Source organism: Cervus elaphus, chromosome 2, assembly GCF_910594005.1.
Source record: "Cervus elaphus chromosome 2, mCerEla1.1, whole genome shotgun sequence".
NCBI lineage: Eukaryota > Metazoa > Chordata > Mammalia > Artiodactyla > Cervidae > Cervus > Cervus elaphus.
The window spans coordinates 13,819,464-13,842,529 of record NC_057816.1 but is presented as its reverse complement, the minus strand read 5'-3'; the positions used below and the strand labels follow the sequence as shown (position 1 = coordinate 13,842,529).

The 23,066-nt window shown below is 46.2% G+C and overlaps 1 long non-coding RNA gene across 1 annotated transcript; it reads left to right on the top strand.

The window, feature by feature from the left end:
- The first annotated feature begins 473 nt into the window (after window positions 1-473).
- LOC122674530 lies at window positions 474-19,476 on the top strand. Its single transcript, XR_006334988.1, has 3 exons — window positions 474-644; window positions 2,994-3,149; window positions 12,755-19,476. It is a non-coding gene; the product is annotated as an uncharacterized LOC122674530 (long non-coding RNA).
- The last annotated feature ends 3,590 nt before the right edge of the window (window positions 19,477-23,066 follow it).

Below are 23,066 nucleotides of genomic sequence, written 5' to 3'. Positions count from 1 at the left end.
GTGCCAAGTGGACCAGACCCTGCTGCGGCTGTGAGGAAAGAGGAATTCTGAATTCAGAACATGAAAACAACCCTTTGGCAATAGGCAGTGACTAGAGCAGAGATGAATAATGGCACGTCTCCCTAGAAGAAGCCGTCTTATTTTCGTAGCAAAACTGTCTCTGTGTGCTGAGGCACGAGGGAGAAAGCTGTCTATATACAAAATGCTCCCCAAACATATAACGTTATGCCAAAAACTCTGAGGAGAAGGATATAACATAAAAACAAACAAACAAAAAAGGCAAAACCCCCTTGGCTCTGTAGACTGAGCTAATGCTTCCTCTACATTGAAAAAAATAATTGCTCAGTGGTCGGTCACATCTGAATGTTGTTGGGTGAAGTAGCCCTGTGGTTGCCATGGAGACGTGCTTTTCCAGCAGCGCTGGCATCAGGAAGCTTCACAGAGTCACCTCTCAGCTGTAGTCGAGCGCCTGATATACTGAGGGAAGAAAGTCATGGCCCAAACCAAGACGTAGCTTGAGGGGAAGCAGAGCCGTGGCATCAGGGACACTCTCCAGATTTGTCTGGTCTGAGGCCCTCAGAGTCCCCCTGGTGTGTAAGGAGACCAGTCGGGGGACAGCGGTGGTTTCTGAGCTTGCAGTGAAGGTAAGACAGGGATGGGGTGGAATGTGCATGAAGGCCAGCCTGTGACAGACTCCCCCTCCCACTGGCACTCAAATCCAGAGAAGCATCTGCTTTGAACTCTGCCTTTGAAGTGGGAGCTGGCCCTTGCTGTCAGCATTCTGGGTTCTCAAAAGAGAAGACAGTTCTGTAGCCACAAATAGACTAGAAAAGGCTTTGACGGTAACATTTGGCCGGACTCGAGCACCCTGAATTCTCCTGGAAGATTCATGGGCCATGATGTTAACCCACAAACATCACACACTTTGTGGTGGGATTCAGCGTGGTGTTTTTTCAAAAGGAGCAGTATTTATGGTGACCTGGGCAGGTGCCTATTCAGCCCAAGATGCAACTCAAGCTCCCGTTCCTAGCAGCTTTCTCTGTAAGGACCAACTCATGTCCAGAAGAGGCTGGGTCGGTATCTGACAAATGATGTCTCCTGGTTGATGTGTCTGTTTCCAACAAGCCAAGGTTAGCAGTCTGGCAGTGGACTGACTACAGTGTTACAAGTGTTGATCTCACAAAAGAGGAGCATGAGCTGTTGGCACACCACATCATGTCTGTCATTCTGTGCTCTGGCAGATGGGCTGGTGCTCATTTACAGCAGAGGAGTTGACATAAAAGCAGAATAATTGGATTTCAAATAGAATGGGGATTTTTGTACCCCGTGGGGCTGTGAGGGGTGAGGCCTATTGTGTGACTTCTGGTTTCCTGTGCCACTGCTGAGATGTACGGGGTAAATTCCAGAAGGAATAAGACAGAGTGAGATATGGCTTCTGGCTTCTTTGGCACCTAGAGTGAGAACTGACACATTTTCTGAAAGAAATAATAAGCTACAAACTAACATTCTTGAAGCTTTTAAGACTTTACCTAATCCCAGAAATTTTCTGAAAATATGATGGCTTCTGTTTTCACTTTATGGTATGTCTAGTTGCTAGGGGAGGTAGTAAAAGAGCAGCTCCCGAGTCCTGGGTTCCCCTGGTGCCTCAGAAGTAAAGAATCTGCCGGCCAATGCAGGAGACACAGGTTCGATCCCTGGACCAGGTTGATCCCACATGCCACAGACCAGCCAAGCTCGTGAGCCATAACTGCCGAGCCTGTGGTCTAGAGTCGGGGAGCTGCAACTACTGAAGCCCACGTGCTCAAAAGCCTGTACTCTGTAACAGGAGAAGCCACTGCAATGAGAAGCCCACAGACCACAACTAGAGAAAAGCCCACACAGCAACGAAGACCCAGCACTGCCAAAAATAAACAAATAAATAAACAAATTATACTTAAAAAATAAAACAACTGCGGTCATGAACATTCACCCTGCTTTGCAATCTGACCACCACATTCTCCTATTCCCGGGTGCCCTGCCTCTTTTCAAAATTTTATTCCAACTGATGTTCTAAACAGGGACTTAAGGAGAGGACCACCCATCACGTGATATGGGACAGACGTATTCAACCCCTGCAGAGAAAAAGAGTTACTTGTAAACCCACATGAGGATGGGAAGGTCACCGAGACCTGAGGCTGCTCCAGGGACTGGTCTTCCCTCATTGGGTCAATTTTTACCTGTACGAAATGCTGTTTCCTGTCTCTCCAGCTGGTTTCCTTGTCCTTAGCTCCCACATGGCTAATTGGGACCCCGCTCTGGGTTCCCCAGCTTTGATTTAACCTCAATGGCCCTTCATCTCACCTCTGCCACTCATGCCTCATTCCCCAGCCCACCTTTTCCGGCCACCTTAGCTTTGGCAGCCTGGAGACTGGCTACCCCAGGTCCTTTGCTTGCCCCTCAGGTTCCAGGAGCAAGAGAACTGTGGCGCCCGGCATGTGATGGAGCATGCTTTCTGAGAGGGGCATTGCCCTGCAAGTGGAGATCATCCTCTTAGTCAGCCATTGGCTGCCATCCCAGCTCTGAAAGACATCACTCCTTCCCTTCCTGATTTAGCTCCAGCTTTCTTTCCCAACCCTCTCCCTAGCCCAGATGGAGCACTGGCAGGTCGTCACAGACCTTCCTCTCTCACCTCTGTGGGTTTTCAACACCTGTGGGAGATCAGCTACAATGCCCAGCCCCAGCCACTTCTTGAGGCCCCTGCTTTCTGTAAGGCTTCCTCTGATCCTGACTGATGGAAAACAAAACAAACTACATGCTCATCCAGTCCTGCTAAGCATGTCTCGTTGCAACGTGCTGGTGCCCAGCAGAGGGGAGCGAGTCTCTCCACCCTTTGAATCATGGGCTTGTTTTGGCCAGTGGAATATGAGCAAACACGACACATGGAGGGGCTGGGAAAGCGTGTGTGCATCAGGGCTTTTCCTCTATCTAGCTGATCCGAAACTTTTTTCCACCAGGAGAGGGAGGCTGGACCACAACTGGAGGACAAGACATCCTCTCCATCTCAGCCATCCCAGACGGGTAAGCCAGGCTCCCCTAGATATCCCAGCACTGCTGAGCCAACCCCAGACAGAAGAACTGCTCAGCCCCTCACAGGTTGCGCGAGACAACAGGTAGGTGTCTTCTGAACCAATGAGTGTTAGAGCAGTTTGTTAGGCAGCAAACCATCCCTTTGCATCTCCCATGTTGGAATCCTTCTCCTTTCTTGAAGCCCCATAGCAGCTTAGCTGGTAAAGAAACTGCCTGCAATGCAGGAGGCCCTGGTTCGATTCCTGGGTCAGGAAGATCCCCTGGAGAAGGGATAAACCACCCACTCCAGTATTCTTGGGCTTCTCTGGTGGCTCAGACAGGAAAGAATCCACCTGCAGTGCGGGAGACCTGGGTTCTATCCCTGGGTTGGGATGATTCCCCTGGAGGAGGGCATGGCAACCCACTCCAGTATTCTTGCCTGGAGAATCCCATGAACAGAGGAGCCTGGCAGGTTCCAGTCCACAGGGTTGCAAAGAGTCAGACAACTGAAATGACTTCGCATGCACACAATTCAATGTGTAGACAATACCCTGTTCTCTACATTTGGAAGTATAAACAATATAAACCTGTTAATTCTGTAAGTAATTTTTATAATTATGATGTAAGCTTATTCTATCCTTAAAATATTTAAAATAAGCCCTTCATGGGAAAAAAATCTTGAGCCTCTTCTACCGAGTAACAGAATCTGACAATCAGCTGGTCCAATGAGCCAGCATAAATAGAGATGGCTGTGGCTGGACTTTGGCAGGGCTCCTGCCCTGCTTTGGAGCAGAGGGAAGTTGAAAAGGAGATCACTGTTAAAAGCCAGCCTTTGGAGCCATTTGGACCGCGATGTGCGTACTGGTTCTATCAGGCACTGCTCGGGGCCCTGGGAAGACGACCTCTCTCCCTGAGTCTCCATTTCTTCTTCGTCATTGGGTGAGCAGCCGTCACCCCTCCTCCACGTCCTCCTGTTGCTTCTCTCTCTGCTACAGAGGCCCTGCATCTTGTCCGAAGAAGATGCTCAAGCCAGCAATGCCTGCCAAAGGCCCCATTTTATAGTTTTGTTTATTTGTTTACTTATTTTGGGCTGCGCTGGGTCTTCCTTGCTGCTTTGGCTTTTCTCTACTTGTGGCCAACGGGGACTATTCTCTCATTGTGGTGTGCAGGCTTCTCATTGCATCGGCTTCTCTTGCAGAGCACAAGCTCTAGGGTGCAAGGGCTTCGGTAGTCATAGAACGGGGCCTCAATAGCTGTGGTTCCCGAGCTCTAGAGCACAGGCTCAGCAGTTGTGGTGCGCAGGCTTGGTTGTGTGAGGCATGTGGGATCTTCCCAGATCAGGGATCAAACCCATGTCTCTTGCATTGGCAGGCAGATTCTTTACCAATGAGCCACCGGGGAGGCCCCAAAGACCCCACTTTAAATTCAACCAATTAAGGACAATCAAACCAGTCCATCCTAAAGGAAATCAGTCCTGAGTATTCATTGGAAGGACTGATGCTGAAGCTGAAGCTCCAATACTTTGGCCACCTGATGGGAAGATGGGAAGAACTGACTCAATAGAAAAGACCCTGATGCTGGGATAGACAAATGGCAGGAGGAGAAAGGGATGACAGAGGATGAGATGGTTGGATGGCATCACCGACACAATGGACATGAGTTGGAGCAAACTCGGGGAGTTGGTCATGGACAGGGAAGCCTGGCGTGCTGCAGTCCATGGGGTCACAAAGAGTAGGAAACGATTGAGTGACTGAACTGAACTGAATTAAGGACTGCCGGAAATACCATCTTCATCTCCTGTAAGCTTCATCTTGCAATGGCTGTTGAGTTCTGCCTCCATACATTGTGGCCATTTGCACAGTTGTGAAACACCTCTATCCTAGACTCACCGCAAGCTGTGAGCCTAGATGGGCCGCACCAAATGTCAAGGGAATAGAAGAGACAGCGGTGCTGGAGAACGTGGCTGCATTGGACACTTAATTTCACCATCCGAACAGCTCTTCAATCTGTCCATTCCCACAGCTGCCACTTTAGTCCAAGCTCCCATCCTGTCTTACCTGCAGGTGCCTCCTTCTTACTTGGAATACACAGATAAGGCAGAGCCCACAAGGACTTCTGTGAGGATCGCTTATTTAGGAGCAGTCCCAGGAATCAGAAAGGAGGGACAGGCAGATGGGGGGAGAAGGAATGTTCATAGACAAGTGTATAAGTGGGGTCACCACCATGGGACCTGGAGAGTAGAGCCTGATGGCCCAGGAGGGGGGTTTATCCATCGTCTCCCCTTCTCCACTGGCTGAGGACTGCTCCTGGAAGCACAGACTCTCCTACAGTTTGGGTCATTCCTACAGGTGCCCCAACAGCTTCCCCAGCATTGAGGTCACTGCAGGGCAAAGGTGCACTTGAGGCCAGGCTGTGTGTGTGAGGCAGAGACCACCATGGAGTGTCCCCCACGCCTGAGGCTGAACGCAAAGGGGATGCTGAACAGGCGAGGAGCAGGGCCGCCGAGGCTTCCTGTGCAATCTCCTAACTGTACAGTCTCTTCCAGTACCACCTCTGCCCTCCTCCGTGCTGGCTCCTTGCTCTTCTCTGCATAGGAGCAACTGTGATTATGTTTTCAAAACATTAACTGGATCTGTCACATATACTCTCCAAACTCTCAGGGCTTAAATCTGTGGATAAAGGTCAGGCATCCCCGGAGGCTTGGCAGGAAAGAACCCGACTGCAATGCAGGAGTGGCAGGAGATGCAGGTTTGATCCCTGGGTTGAGAAGATCTCCTAGGGAAGGAAATGGCTACCCACTCCAGTATTCTTACCTGGAGAACTCCATGGACCGAGGAGCCTGGCAGGCTACAGTCCATGGAGTCACAAAGAGTCAGACACGACTGAAGCAACTTAGCACACACGATTACATGGATAAAGGTCACAACTCTAAGACGACTTGGGGAGCCCTGCCACCCCTGCCCACGGCTCCTGCCAGCCCCCACCTCACTCTCCCAGAAGAGGCCACCCTACCTGCTTGCCCTCTGCTCCAAAGTGCTGTGACCACACTCACCACTGGGCCTTTGCACATGCAGTTCTTTCTTTCACCACAAATCCCTGCTTGTCCTTCGCCTCTCAGCTCTAGTGTCACTCCCATGGAGGAGTCTTTCGAACTCTATCTCTGGAATGGGCCAGGGTCCCTTGTCAAGGCTGTTAGAGAACCTCACAATCTCCTTTCAGGGGATCTGTTGTCAGCACTTGCCTGGGGGAGGAAGGGGAGGGGGCCGTAGCTGGAAGAGAGCAACCGACTTCTCACTGCATAGCCTTTGGGACATTAGGAAATCCCTACCTGCTCTCATGGTACCAACTAAACTATCAGGTAAATAAAAATAAACCAAAGCGATAAAACAACTGCAAAACCCCTAACTGGCCGACTGGTTGCTCTGGTTACTGTGTCTGGACGGCTGCCCCATCGCGACCTGCCTGTCCCAGGGCATCCTCGTCTCTGGAGCCTGCTTCCTACCAAGCTGTATCTGATTGCTGTGGAACACACCTTTTTCCCTTCCAGAGATGAGAAGGATCAGGAGAATGTTTCCTCCTGGGTCTTTGAGGGTATCCTTTGCCCTTTACTCAAGTTTTGAGGTTCCCCTCTTCCTGAAGGGCTAACGCTGGCTGAAGCTAGGGAGCCGTGTGGTTAGAGACAATCTGAGCATCACACAACTGGGACTTTCTCAGAGAAACAGATGGAGATATTTTCACTCACCTAATCTGAACAGATCACAAAACTTAGGCAGTAAGTTTGACTTTTAAACTCTTATGAGTTCCTTGGACAGCAAGGAGCTCAAACCAGTCCATCCTAAAGGAAATCAACCCCAAATATTCTTTGGAAGTACTGATGCTGAAGCTAAAGCTCCAGTACTTTGACTACCTGATGCAAAGAGCTGACTCATTGGAAAAGATCCCAATACTGGGAAATACGGAGGGCAGGAGGAGAAGGGGGCAAAAGAGGGCAAGATGGTTAGATAGCATCACTGACTCAATGGACATAAATCTGAGCAAACTCCAGGAAATAGTGAAGGACAGGGAAGCCTGATGGGCTACAGTCCTTGGGGTTTCAAAGAGCTGGACACAACTGGGCGACTGAACAACAACAAAAAGTTTGACTTTTAAACTCTCTAGCAACTGAGACCGAAGAAGGGGGGCAAAGTTCATGGATACGGAAAATATTCATCCGGGAATGTGTCTGAGTTTTAGGAAGAGCTGACATTTTTTAACCTTTCTCTCCAAAGACCCAGCCCTTCCCTAATCACAGTCCCTTCCTTCTTCTCTTTAACAGCTTGATTGAAGTGTAGTTGATATACGGTAAACTGCATGTGTTTAATGAATGCAGTTTCATGAGTTTGGACACAAGCCTGCACCCGTGATACCATCACCCCGATTTCAGAGTAACTGACATACCATCATCTCCACCCACTGTCTGGGACACACCGTCATTGCCTCCCTCTGTTTGATGATTGTGTGCGTACTGACAAGTTAACATGAGACCTACTCCCTGAACAAAGTTTTAAGTGTACAACACAGTTTTGTTGACCATAAGCAAGCCCTACATGGCACAGCAGATCTCTAGAACTAATTCATCTTGTATAACTGAAACTTTCCCTGGAGGAGGGCCTGGCAACCCATTCCAATAATTCTTGCCTGGGAAATCCCATGGACAGAGGATCCTGGCATGCTACATGCAGTCCAGGGGGTGGCAAAGAGGCAGACATGACTGAGTGACTGCACAACTGAAACTTTATACCCACTGATCAGCAGCTCCTCACTTCCCCCTCCTCCTTCTCCAGTAACCACTGTTCTACTTTCTGCTTATGTGACTATTTGAGATTCCTCATACAAGGGGCATTGTACAGTATTTCCCCTCTGGTGTCTGGCCTATTGAACTTCCCAGGCAGCTCAGTGGTAAGAAATCTGCCTGCCAAGCAGGAGACTGGGGTTCAATCCCTGGGTTGGAAGAATCCCCCTGGAGTAGGGGATGGCAGCTCACCAGGACTCTTGCCTGGAGAATTCCATGGACAGAGGAGCCTAGTGGGCTATAGTCCGCAGGGTCACAAAGAGGTGGACACGACTGAGCGACTCAACAACAGCAGCAGCAGCAGTCTGGCTCATTTCACTGAGCACAATGTCCTCCGAGTTCACCCAAGTTGTTGCAAATGGCACCCAATGTCCAGCTACAGACAGGTGGATAAAGAAAATGTGAAATGTGCACACAGGGGAACGTTACTCAGTCTTCAAAAAGAAGGAAAGCAGTCCCTCTCTTCTTCATTCATCCTTTTTTTAAAATTTATTTTTTTTTTATTTTTAAAAAATATTTATTTATTTGGCTGTACTGAGTCTTAGTTGTGCTTTTGATCTTTAGTTGCAACAATTCCCCAACCAGGGATTGAACCTGGGCATCCTGCATTGGGAGTGTGCAGTTTTAGCCACTAGACCACCAGGGAAGTTTGTAACTTTTATTTTATGTTGTGGTATAATTTACCTTCTTAATTTATCTGTGTTTTCAAGCTCTCACCCCTCAGAACATCCTGTTCTTTATTTTCTGCCTCCTGACTCCCCTTTGCCTTGGCTTTCTCTCTCTCTTCTGTGTCCTCTCCTTCCTCCTGATGTTCAGACTTGTTGTCTCCCTGACCCCTAATTCTGCCTCCCTACCCTTCCCCACACCCATCCACGAGCTTCCTGTTCCTTCCATTTTCACCCTCTGAAGTGCTTCCAGCAACATGAAAGACTTGAAAGGGAAGAGAACAGGACACGGCTGTCCTGAATATTCCTTTCCAGCCCTTTCCCCCAAAGATTTCAGAATATTTCAGGCCCAGTGCTGTTCTCTCCCTCTGAAGATGCGCCTCTGCCATCCCTCGTCCCTCCTAAGAGCCGGGAGCAGATGCCCCTTGGGCTTCCAGGGTGGCATCCCCCTCCGTTGCCTCCCCCTCCCCATGGTGCTGTCAGGCACCTCCCTGCAGGGTGCACCTGAGCCCCAGAGCCAAGGCCAAGTTCCCTGCTGGGCCCGGGTGAGTGAAGTGTTGCCCCCCCGCCCCTGCAACCGAGCCTCGGACAGCTGCTGCCCACCAGGGGCACGGATTGATGGAGCCTCTCCAGAGACAGCCGCCTCAGCCCGCCTCACAGGCAGAGTCTCTAATGATTTGGCACCAACAGAGCACAAAAGTCTTAAAAAGAAAGTTGCCCCGTATCAGTCAGAAGAGCAGAGCCAGTCGCTAATGCTTTATTATGGTGTTATCTCCAGAGGTGGGTGTGATGAAGCGAGGCCTGAGGAGTGACTTCCATGCATAGATAGACCTGGGCCTGACGTTTGCAGAGTCTAGATGTCACCATGGCCAGAATTCCTTTCCCTTTTTTCTCCAGAGAGGAAAAATAAAAACTGAATCTGTCCACTTTGCTGGTCAAGGCAGCTCGTTCGGTTCAACAACAGATGGCACTGGGATGCCTTGGAGTTGTCATCATTGCCAGGGATAGCTGTATGATGGGCATAGCCCCAGCAGCCTTTCTGTCCCCATGAGGTCCAGCCCATGAGCATTTATTTGGGATCCTTCCCAAATCAGGCAGGGGCCAAAGGATATCAGCTGGTGACCCCAAATCAATACACTGTTCTTCCACCATTTTTCTTCTTCTTGTTTGACTGTCTTTGGAACTTGTGTCTGAGAGGAATGTCCAGGGCAGTTTGTAGATGAGGTTTCTGGATTGTGAGCTAGGGGAGAGACAGGGAGGGGAGGAAGAGGGAACAGGGAGAGGTTGGAGTGGTGTGAAGAGGAGGTGACGGTGGTTTGATGGGATGATGGAGGAGGGAAGCAGGGGGTGTGTATCACTGTGGGCAGAATACGGCCTTCAGTTTTCCACATGGCTTGTAGTAAGTTCCTGTCCCCAGGGCTGCATGCGGGGCTGGATCCCACACGTGGCTGCCACCACCTGGAACCTGCCAGAACCTAAGCAGCCACCTGCCCAAGTTCTAAGCCTTTCCTGTGAGGCACAGGTGGGCACTGAAGGGAAGGGCAGGGGTGGGGGCAGGGGGTGGGTAATGGCATTAGTGATCTTGACCCTGGAGCCCGATGCTGGAGGCCGTTTCAGCTCTGGGTGCCAGGGGTAAAGGCGCTGTGCCAGGGGAGCCTTGCCTTGGTGAAGCCTGCTTTCCTTCCTGGAAGAGACGTGAGCCCCCTTGGAGGTTTTCAAAACCAAGTCAGGCTACAGGAAGGGAAGGGGGCATCCTTCCTGTCTCCCTTGGTTTATCACATTCCTCCTGCTCATGGACATTGTGCCTGCATTGGTTCAACCACTGCATTTTTTCCAGGCAGCATTTCCTTGGTCAAGGTGCTGTGACAAGCTGCCCCTAGGGCCCCTGGCACCCCAGTGATGTGGCTGCCCACCCACCATGGGAAAGGAGAGACACTGACTCTTTGGAAAGAGACTCAGTGACCCCAGAGCCACAAATGAAGAGCAAGGCAGACAGAACCTGTTCACATATCCACCCCTACCCACCCCGTCTCCAAGTGCAGTTGGTTTTTAATGGTCCCTCAGGAAGGAGACAGGGCTCTTGCTTCAGCATCCTGCATCAGCTTCTAACAGCCCCATGAGCGAGCTCAGAGCTCCAGAAGGAATCCTGTGCCCAGGGACCCTCTTTTATGTCTCTGTCACCATGGCATCAGGCTCCTTTGAGCCCTGTTTGACGCAACCTTGATTGCAGCCTTAATCCTCAAGCCCTTGATGAAACCCTGTCTTTGGCTTTTGCTAACTTACGACATACTTCATGGCCTCTGGAGTCCCAGGGGCATAGAGTCTGGACCAAACGCCAGACCCCATCCTCCAGTCCCGCAGGCGAGCGTAGTCAGGGCGTCTGAAGTGCCAAGTGGCCCATTTGTGAGTGGATGGCTGAGGGTGACCTTGCTGGCTGAGCAGGGCCTGGCGGGCTCGGCCGATGCGGCGCGTCCTGTCACCCGGCGCCCTGACCTGGTTCACCGCTGACTGAGGCCGGAGCCCAGGCAGCAGGCCCGACTCAGCCGCGTCCTCCGGCTTCACACAGCATCTTTGTCATGAAGCTTGGCAAGGACCGCCGAGTCCTTTCTGTTACTCCAGAATCATGCTCTGGGCAGGGGAGGCAGCCTGTCTGGAAGAATAGGTGGAGGCTGCTGAGGTGGGATTTCAGTTGCTGTGGGGGTTTGATGGTGTCCCTGAAGTGCAGAGGCCCGAAGCCGTACGCAGAGTGTGGGGAATCCAGCCCAGGCAGCGGGCCCGTCAGGCCAGTCTGGGAAGACTGCTTCAGTCTTGGCAACGGTCAAGCCCTCAAGGGCCATGACCACACCACTTATTTATTTGTATTCCCTCGTGTAACCCAGCATGGAGCTTTGTCCAAGTGGCCAGACTAGCTTGATGGTCCAGGGGGTGCAGCCTTCAGCCCGACAGTGTGGGTTCATACCCCTGCTCTGTTGCTCAGCCCTGGGACTCAGGAGAGATAACTGCCCTCTCTGGGCCTCAGTGTGCTCACCTGTTAAATGGACGCAGTGAGAGCGCCTGCGTTATGAGACTGCTGTGTTTAGAACAGTGTTTGGCTGATTTGCTACTGTTTTGAGGCACATGGCAGGTATTGGTGGAATGGATGGAATCCAGGTGGCACCACACTGTCAGACAGATGCCCATGGTCTTAGCTTTGGGCTCCTTGACTCTAGAGGAAGCCCAGACAGCTCAGTGGTAAAAAACCTACCTGCCACCTAAACAGACATTTCTCAAAAGAAGACATACAGATGGCTAACAAATGCATGAAAAGATGCTCAACATCACTCATTATTAGAGAAATGCAAATCAAAACTGCAATGAAATATCACCTCACACCAGTTAGAATGGCCCTCATCAAAAAGTCTACAAACAATAAATGCTGGAGAGGGTGTGGAGAAAAGGGAATGCTCTTGCACTGTTGGTGGGAATGTAAGTTGATGCAGACACTATGGAAGATGGTATGGAGACTCCTTAAAAAACTAAGAATAAAACCACCATAGGACCCTGCACTCCTAGGCATATACCCTGAGGAAACCAAAACTGAAAAAGACACATGTATCCCATTCTTCATTGCAGCACTATTTACAATAGCTAGAACATGGAAGCAACCTAAATGTCATCGACAGATGAATGGATAAAGAAGTTGTGGTACATATACACAATGGAATATTACTCAGCCATAAAAATGAATGCATTTGAGTCAGTTCTGATGAGGTGGATGAAACTAGAACCTATTATACAGAGTGAAGTAAGTCAGAAAGAGAAAGATAAATATTGTATTCTAATGCATATATATGGAATCTAGAAAAATGGTCCTGAAAAATTTATTTACAGGGCAGTAATGGAGAAACGACTTCCCTGGTGGCTCAGAGAGTAAAGCGTCTGCCTACAATGTGGGAGACCCGGTTCAATCCCTGGGTTGGGAAGACCTCCTGGAGAAGGAAATGGCAACCCACTCCAGTATTCTTGCCTGGGAAATCCCATGGATGGAGGAGCCTGGTGGGCTACAGTCCATGGGGTCACGAAGAGTCAGACACGACTGAGCGACTTCACTTTCACTTTCAGTGGAGAAACAGATGGGTAAGCTGGGCAAGAAGCCCACCACCAATTCCATCCCTTCTGTTGCACCCCCACCCCAGCTCTCTCTCCCTCTCTTCACCTTTCTGTCCATCCACAGGTGACTGAGAACGTCGGCCAACAGCGCTCCAGGTCCAGAGGCATCCGCTCAGTCCTGTGGATTCGGAGACTCGGGATACCTGGGATGAGTAACTGGATTCCAGCAGCCTCTGTCCTCTGGGAGGCGGGGTCAGATCCAGCCTAGGCCCTGCACCTGTGCAGGGTGTAACATCGCCGGGGGGCATACATTCGCCTATGCATTCCCTTCTTGGCTGTGGTCACCCCAGGCCATCCCTTCAGGCTCTGTACTCCGTGAAGCTCATCACTGCGTCTAAAGAAACTCCTCAGACAGCTCAGGTTCTCCCTGCCAAGGCAGGACCAGCTGAAGAAGGATCTGGAGCTGGAAGGGCCTAGGGAGGGGTGACAGGGACAGCGGTGGTCCCTTTCAGTTCCCAGGCTCCAGCTGCTCCCGGATCCTCTGAGCAGCATAGGGTCCCTGCAGCTCCTGCTTTCCCAGGGTCTAGAGCCGTGCCTGGCACTCAGCGGCCTCACAGCAAATACACCTTGACTGGGGACGGGCATTGTGGAGAGGGGCAGGGGGGCTCTCAGCGCTCTGGAGCGCCCTGTTTTCCTCCTACAACAGCCAGGGGTGGGGGCAGGGAAGCAAGTGCAGGGTGTCTCCAAGGTTCTCAACCTCACTCCTGCTACCCCTGCCTCCCCCAGCTCCAGCCTGTTACCACAGCTTCCCTCCCGTCCTCCATCTTTTGATGTTAAGATGCACATACAAGGTCTCATCAGTGGTCTTAAGAATCAGTCTTCCACTAAAGAAATAAATCTCTAAGATGACAGACCTCAGGCATCAACAAGAGAAAAGAAAGCCTGTCTTGGGGAGGGGGTGACAATGGGGACTTCCAGAGGCATAGAAAATTCCCTTGAGACCCAGCTCCCCCACCAGCCTCACCCAGAGCATCCTGTGTTAGCTCGATGGCACTGACAGGGAGTGACCCAGAGCCTCGATGAGGCCCATCTGAGTATGAAAGCTGATGACACGGATGCGGGGGCCCTAGGGTGCCTTTCTTCTCAGCACAGCCCCTGACTGCAGCCAGTCCAGTGGTGAGCGGTCAGCAGTCAGGGAGTGTGGCTGCCTGGGTGTGTGGCCGTGGGAGGGGGAGGCTGGGCTGTGAAAACAGACGATGTCAATTTCAGGCAGCATTTGGGGAGAATACTGTTCCACTTGCTCATTCTTCTTAGTACTCCCCCCAAAACTTGATTCGATCAGCCGTGGATGAGAAAGGCCTGTTACCATAGCAACGCCACTGTGAGAATGAAAAAAATCAGCAACAGAGCAGGCTGGGTTCTCATCTGGAAGCAGGCACCCAGAGGGTAAAGAAACAGAGCAAATCCCGGGCGACCCTGAGCCCACCATGCTCCCTGTGGTTGAACTTCCATCCCACTTGGGACCCCAGGAAAGGCACAGGGCGCCCCCAAGATGATTATGCCGAGGGACACACACCTGCTCATTGCCTGGTTTCTATTAAGCCAGCCTGGACTCTTTAGTCCTATGTTTATTTTCATGGCTGATGTAACCCATGCAGACTGATGAATCTGCATGCTTCTTTTGCTTATGTTGTTTCCTGTTTAGTGGAACGCGTTCAGTATTTCTGTGCATATTCATTTCTTATCTGATGCTGCCAAAGGGAACCATGGCCCTTACTTCCTCTTTCAAGGCCATGGCCTGGACAAGGTTCACAGTAAAAGGGAGAAAACCTTTGTGAAAGATGAAGGGTTTTGGTCCAGCCTCTACACCCTCCTGAAGTTGGACAAGCTGGAGTTTCTAAAGAGAAATCATTGGCTGGCTGGACTCAGTGTCCCAGCCCAGGGCCAGAATGAGATGTTCAGGAAAGGTGTTTCTAGGAGGCATGTGGCTTTGAAAATTTCCAAGTCTGGACTTGAAGATTTGAGATAAAGTGACCCTCCTACCTTTCTCAAGCTCTCTTTCTGCTGGTTTCCTCAGAGATCCAGCTACCAGCCTATCTCTGGGCCTGGCCAGAACTAATAGCCCTGGGTTTGGAAAAATCCCCCAGTATAACCTCCTCCAAGGGTTTTACCCTTCGCTCAGAACTCCACTGGGCGTTTTAAAGTAGATTGAATCCATATGTTTCTGATTCATTTACACTTTACTCATCAGAATGTTCCCTTTTTTATGAGTGATTTGTTGTCTTAAGATGCCTTTGCAGTCCTGTTTATAAGCATGTCTTTCCCCCTTAGAAACAAGATACTGTGTCTTGTTAAGCATGGGGGTAGGGGAGGTGGTAAAAATGTAGCTTCAGGTCTGAGTTTGTTTTGGGTCACAAGAGGAAATGCAATGTTTCAGCAGAGCTCTTTGATTTAAGTGTCAAGAGATTTGTCTTTTCTGCTCAGAGCATTGGGCTTCAAAGTGAATATCCATCCCCTCCTCCTAGATTGAAAACTCAGCTTCTCTGAGCTGAGAAGCTCAGAGAAGCCATAGGCTGGTCACTTAATCTCTTTTCTCCTCAAATCCTTCATCTGTAAAATGGGGATAACAGTGCTCCCTGCCTCACAGGGCTGTTGTAGTAATAACGTGTTGCGGCTGTTATAAAAGTGGGAGTCATACAGAATTAGGCAGAGTTCCTTTAAACAGTGCCAAGCCCGTGCATTCTCTATCCTTTCCATCAATATGCCACCCCTCTGATCCACTTTGCTCCAATGAATCCTCCAGGACTCAGCTCAAATATCACCTATCGTAAGACCTTCTCTGCTCACCAGTCTTGACTGACATTTTCTCCTCTGTGTCCCTGCAGCATCTTACACATGTCAGTCTCATCACTTGGCTTTTTGTTTCTCTAACTTGACTTCACCCCAAAGAAACTGACATCTCCTTGAGGACAGTAAAGTGATTTTATCTTGGTTTGACCAATAGGAGGTGCTCAACAACAGTTTGAAATTAAGGAGATAAAATCAGAGAAGGGGACACGATGGTGCTTGCTCCTTTTTGTACTCAGGATGAATCCAGTTAGCTCTATTTTGTGAAAACTCTGGCTTTACAAGGAGACAGATGGAGTAAAGCAGTGGAGACACTGTCTCCAACGTGAGTGGGGTAGGGGGTGGCCAGAGAGAGAAAGGAACCAGAGAAGACTTAGGATTTGAACCATAGAGGCAAAGCCAAGTTTCCTGGAGAAGGTGGAGAGTTCATTTTGGGATGTGCTGAACATAACACTCATGTTAAAATATCTTGCAAAATATGGACGCGTGGGCTGGAGAAAGTTTGGAGCTACAGATGTTGAAACACCGAGGGAACATCTGAAGTCAGTGTGGGTCATACCATCCAGGAAGCATGGTCTCTGAGGCCTTGGAACATAAACTGTCAGCCAGTATCATTTTTTCTAGACACTTAGAGTATAAAGTTAGGTTGTTCATTAGAGACCTTTCCATAGCATTTACAGCTATAAATTTCCCTCTTAACACTGCTTTCACTGCATCCCATAAGTTCTGGTATGTCGTGTTTTCATTTTCACTTGTCTCAAGGTATTTTCCCAATTTCCCTTGTGATTTCTTTTTTGACTCATTGGTTGTTGAAAAGTATGCTGTTTAATTTCCACATATTTGTGGATTTTTGAGTTTTCCTTCTGCTATTGATTTCTAATTTCATTCCACTGTGGTTGGAAAAGATACTTCGTATGATTTCAGTCTTTTTAAAACTCTATTAAGACTTGTTTGGGGGCCTGTCCTGGACATTGTTCCTTGTGCAATTGAGAGAAATGTGTATCGTGCTGTTGTTGGGTGGAGTGCTCTGTATGTGTCTGTTAGGTCCAACTGGTTTCTAGGTTTGTTCAAGTCTTCCATTTCGTTATTGGTCTTCTGTCTGGTTACTTAAAGTAGGGTATTGAGTCTTCTACTATTATTACAGAGTTGCTTTTTCTTCCTTCAGTTCTTTCAATATTTGCTTCATGTATTTGGACTCTGATTCCTGTTGCATATATGTTTATATTTGTTACATTTTCCTGGTGAATTGACCCATTTATCAATATATAATGTCCTTCTTTATCTCTTACAGTAGTTTTTGACTTAAAGTATATTTTATCTGGTATTTGTATAGCCACCTCAGTTATCATTTTGTTACTATTTGTATAGAATATCTTTTTCCATCTTTCACATTCAATCTGTGTCCTTAGATCTTAATTTCTTATAGGCAGCATAAAAGTAGATCATGCTTTTTTCTTTTTATCCATTCTGCCAGGCCAGTGTATGCCTTTTGATTGGGAAATTTAAGCTATTTACATTTAAAGTAATTATTAACAGGGAAAGATTTACTTATGCCGTTTTGCTGTTTGTTTTCTGTATGTATTATAGCCTTTTTTTGGTCCCTCTATTACTGCCTTCCTTTGTATTTAGTTGATTTTTTTTTTTTTTGGTAGTGACATGTTTTGATTTCCTTTCCATTCCCTTTTGTGTATATTCTACATGTGTTTTGTTCATGGCCACCATGGGGATTTATATCACCATTCTAAAGTTATAACAATCTATTTTGAATTGATACCAGCTTAACTTCAGTGACATACAAAAAACTCTACTCCTTTACAATTCTATTTGCCCCCAACTTTATGCTATCGATGCCAAAAATTACATCTTTATATCTTGTATACTAGTTAACATAGACTTTCTCCATGTATTTCCCTTATCTTCCTGGGGCTGTGAGTAGCTTTATAACATCCTTGCACTTCAGCCTGAAGGAATCCCTGCAACATCACATGTAGGGCACAACCAGTGGTAATGAATTCCTTGTTTTTGCTTATCTGAGAATGCCTTACTATCTCCCTTATTTTTGAAGGACAGTGTTGCTGAATATAGAATTCTCACCTGATAGCTTTTTTTTTTTTCCTCTCAGTACTTTAAATATATCATCCCATTGACTTCTGGCCTCCAAGTTTTCCAATAAGAAATTTGGCTGATAATCTTACTGGGTATTCTTTAATATACAATGAGTAACTTTCCTCTTGCTGATTCAAGATTTTTCTCTTTGTCTTTCAACAGATTAATTATAATGTGTCTCAGCGTGGGTCTTTTTCGTTCTATCCTACTTGGAACTCATTGAGTTTTTTGAATTCAGATTCATGTCTTTCCTTAAATATGAGGAGTTTTCAGCTATTATTCAAATAAGCTCTCTGATCCTTTTTCTCTTCTACTTCCAGGACTTCCATAATGCATATTTTGGTCTACTTGATGAGGTTCTATAAGTTTCTTAAACTCTGTTCACTTTTCTTTATTCTTTTTTACTTTCTGCTCATCAGGCTTAATAATTGCCAATGTCCTATCTTTGGGTTCATTGATTCTTTTTTTCCTGTTCAAATTTGCTGTTGAACCCCTCTAGCTAATTTTTCAATTTAGTTACAGGTATCTCACACTTTTTGAAAGTTAGCTTTATGTCATTTCACTTTTACAAAAGACCAATATTAGTAACTGTTATTACTAACCAAAAGAAATCAGAAGAGAATATTCACTTTTACAGAAAAAAAGTGAAAATAGCCTTCAGCATTTGTTTTGCAGTGAGCTATTATAGAGACAGTACTTCTCCAGGAACTACACTCAGCATCTCAGCATTAAGCCACCATAGTTTTGAACTGTGTATGTGAGCATCTGTGCTTTATCCTGATTTATTGTGTGTATCCATTAGCAATATGTAACCTAAGGTAATTGTTTCTTCACTTTATGTCACTTTGGCTTATGAAAAAGTTTCACAGAAATGCTCTGCTTTCAGGGAGTGGGGGAAACCTTATTGTACTTTTCAGATTCAGAATTCCTCTTTGGTTCCTTTACATAATTTCTGTCTCTATTCTCATTGTGCTCATATGTTGCTTCCTGACTCTCCTTAGCTCTTTTCCCAGGCTTTCCTTTAGCTCTCTAAGAATATTTTAGATGACTGTTTTCTCATGGATACAGAGAACAGATTGCTGGTTGCCAGGGGCAATGGAGAAATGAGTAAAGGTGGTCCAATGTCCTTCCAGTTGTAAAATAAATATGTCCTGATGATGTAATGTACACTGGTGATGTAACGGGCACCATGGTAACTACAGCTAACAGTACTGTATAGTATATTTGAAAATTAAGATCTTAAAAGTTCTCATCATAAGAAAAAATACAACTCTGATGATGGATGTTAGCTAGCGTTATTGTGGTGATGATTTTGCAATATATACATATATTAAATCATTATGTTATACACCTGAAACTAATAGACTGTTATATTTCATTTATGTCTCAATACCAAATCAAACCAAATTTTGGTATAAACATTGAATTTCCTTACTAAAATTTGAGAAATTCATCTCACTTAATTGCTTTCTTCTTTGCAATCACCCTCTGTGCTTTTCCAGTCTTCTAACTTCACTGAGGTTTTCAATGGCTAAGTCAAAGCTCTCTTTTGGTAAATGTCACATTGCACCTGAAAATATGTGGGTTATTTTCAGATATATTTTGATACTGATTTCCAACATTATTACACAATGACAAGAGAACAGACTCTGTATGATTTCAATACTTTTAGACCATGAAGTTTTTGCACCTTGTTTGATGTCCCTGGATATATTCCAATGTCTCCTGGTTTGTAGTCTATGGGAACATGAATAGAATTTGTATCCTGCTATTGTGTGAAAATTGTATAAATCTTAATTATGTTAAATTGGTTCAGAATGCTTTTCAGGTATACTATATCCTTCTACTTTTCTGTCTATTCATTCTATTAATTTTTGAGAGTTTGATATTGAAACTCCAACTAAAAATGTTAATTTATCTACTTAAAAATAATTGTAAAAAAAAATTGTAATATAAGTGAAATTATATGTAAGTTTGTTCTGTATTTTCCAAGTCCCCTGTAAATATGTTATCATACTTTCATGATTTAAATTTTTTTAAAAAATTGTAATGAATAAAATTTGAGAAATTCTGAATTCCAAGACACAGGTCCAAGAATCAGATGAAGGATGTGGACTGGTGTCAAAGGCAGTTGTGTCTGCACAGATGTAGACATGTGGACACCAAGAGGGAAGAGGGGTCTGAGAGAAACTGGCAGACGGGATTGACACAGATACACTGTTGATACTACATATAAATCAGACAACTAAGAGAACCTGCTGTGTAGCACAGGGACCTCGACTCAGTGGTCTGTGGTGACGTAAATGGGAAGGAAATCCAAAAAGAGAGGCACATGTGTACACGTGTGGCTGATTCACTTTGCTGTAGAACAGAAACTAACACAACACTATAAAGCAACTACGCTCCAGTGAAAATTAATTTTTAAAAGAAGCAGAGTACTGGGGTCATATGCTTTGTTTCTTTGTACTGGTTTTGTATTTTCAGTACTTTCCATACAATACATAAATTATTTTTAAAATTGTCAGTTCAGTTCAGTCACTCAGTCGTGTCCGACTCTTTGCAACCCCATGGACTGCAGCATGCCAGGCCTCCCTGTCCATCACCAGCTCCTGGAGTTTACTCAAACTTATGTTCATTGAGTTGGTGATGCCATCCAATCATCTCATCCTCTGTCTTCCCCTTCTTCCCCCTGCCTTCAATCTTTCCCAGCATCAGGGTCTTTTCAAATGAGTAAGTGCTTTGCATCAGGTGGCCAAAGTATTGGAGTTTCAGCTTCAGCATCAGTCCTTCCAATGAATATTCAGGACTGATTTCTTTTAGGATGGACTGATTTGATCTCCTTGCAGTCCAAGGGACTCTCAGGAGTCATCTCCAACACCACAGTTCAAAAGCATCAGTTCTTTGGTGCTCAGCTTTCTTTGTAGTCCAACTCTCACATCTATACACTACTACTAGAAAAAAATGCACCTATGTTGGCAAAGTAATGTCTCTGCTTTTTAATATACTATCTAGATTGGTCATAGCTTTTCTTCCAAGGAGCAAGTGTCTTTGAATTTCATGGCTGCAGTCACCATCTGCAGTGATTTTGGAGTCCCCCAAAATAAAATCTGTCACTGTTTCCATTTTTTCCCCATCTATTTGCCATGAAGTGATGGGACCAGTTGCTATGATCTTAGTCTTCTGAATGTTGAGTTTTAAGTCAAGTTTTTCACTCTCTTCTTTCACTTTCATCAAGAAGCTCTTTAGTTCTTCTTCACTTTCTGCCATAAGAGTGGTGTCATCTGCATATCTGAAGTTACTGATATTTCTCCCAGAAATCTTGATTCCAGCTTGTGCTTCATCTATACAATACATAAATTATTTTTAAAATTATAAAAATATCTTAACAAATTATATATTCATTGCAGATGTTACAGGACATCTGCAATCCATATTCTTTTAACAGTCAATCCAGTTAGTTCTTTTAAACTTAAATAAAATATAGTCCTCCAGAAATTATAGAATAATTAGACTTTTCACCAACAGAAACTTTCTTCCACTTCAATTATTCCAAATAATTAAAGATGGGGTATTGCCTCTGAATTTTTCTCCCCCATCCATTTATTTCTTTTAAGGAAGAACCGAAAGCCCGCAGGCTTGTTTTAGAAGGAATTCGCATGTCAGATGACAATGCATGACAGGTGACAGACTTTTCTGCCAAACAGAATAGAATGAACAGGTATTCTCAGAAACTAAAGAGCACAAACTCTCTCTGTTCTGTTCTCTATTTTAACCATTTAACCAGGCTGTGGCCTAGCAGGAGGAAGTAAATGAGTGAAGAAACAAATAAGTTAATAACTAATTTTCTCTGTGGAGCATTGTTCAAAAATAATTCTACCTGCAATACATGAAGGATCAAAGAAGATCCTCATAGAAACACATACCTTATTTACATGTCTATCTGGAAGTTAATCAGTAACTCCTAGAGCCAGTAATTTTCACATTGGTCAACCTAGTACTAAAAAAAATAATTGTCTGAAGTCTTTGTCTTATATCCAATGCCTGTATTTCTCTGGCGATGGTTTCTGCCATTATTTTTTCCTTCAAATGTTTTACTTTTTCTTCGTATGCTGATGATTTTCTTTGGTTGAAAACTGAACATGTGTAAAAATGACCACCTCTCCCAGTGCAGAATGGCTTTGTGCTGGGGGAAATCCTTAAGTGATTAGCCAGGCACACTCTGAGTCTCTGGACCATCCCATGGAAAAAGCTTAGGGTCTTCTTGGAGCATGCGTCTTGCCTGGGCCTGTGTGTGGCTTTTCAATCACCTCACATACACAGTTGCTTGTAAATGTCTTGACAGTACAGAGTCTCACCTCAGTTTCTCCTTAAGGCCTTAGATTGTTGATGGTGTGTCTCCATCTGTAATCCTTTGTCCCTGACAACAGCACATCCATAGTTTTCTGAGCAGTGCCAGCTGCTTCTTTCTGCCTCAGATCTGAATTAGGTAACACAGAGGCCAGTCTTTCAAGCAGCCCCAGAGAGGTTCAGTTCAGTTCAGTCACTCAGTCGTGTCTGACTCTTTGCGACCCCATGAATCGCATCACACCAGGCCTCCCTGTCCATCACCAACTCCTGGAGTTTACCACTTATGTCCATCAAGTCGGTGATGCCATCCAGCCATCTCATCCTCTGTCATCCCCTTTTCCTCCTGCCCCCAATACATCCCAGCATCAGGGTCTTTTCCAACGAGTCAACTCTTCGCATGAGGTGGCCAAAGTACTGGAGTTTCAGCTTCAGCATCAGTTCTTCCAATGAACACCCAGGACTGATCTCCTTTAGGATGGACTGGTTGGATCTCCTTGCAGTCCAAGAGACTCTCAAGAGTCTTCTCCAACACCACAGTTCAAAAGCATCAATTCTTCGGTGTTCAGCTTTGTTCACAGTCCAACTCTTACATCCATACATGACCACTGGAAAAACCATAGCCTTGACTAGACAGAACTTTGTTGGCAAAGTAATGTCTCTGCTTTTTAATATGCTGTCTAGGTTGGTCATAACTTTCCTTCCAAGGAGTAAGCGTCTTTTAATTTCATGGCTGCAGCCACCATCTGCAGTGATTTTGGAGCCCCCACCCCAAAAAATCTGATGCTGTTTCCACTGTTTCCCCATCTATTTGCCATAAAGTGATGGGACCAGATGCCATGATCTTAGTTTTCTGAATGTTGAGCTTTAAACCAACTTTTTCACTCCCCTCTTTCACTTTCATCAAGAGGCTTTTTAGTTCCTCTTCACTTTCTGCCATAAGGGTGGTGTCATCTGCATATCTGAGGTTATTGATATTTCTCCCAGCAACCTTGATTCCAGCTTGTGCTTCTTCCAGCCCAGTGTTTCTCATGATGTACTCTGCGCATAAGTTAAATAAGCAGGGTGACAATATACAGCCTTGATGTACTCCTTTTCCTATTTGGAACCAGTCTGTTAGTCCATGTCCAGTTCTGACT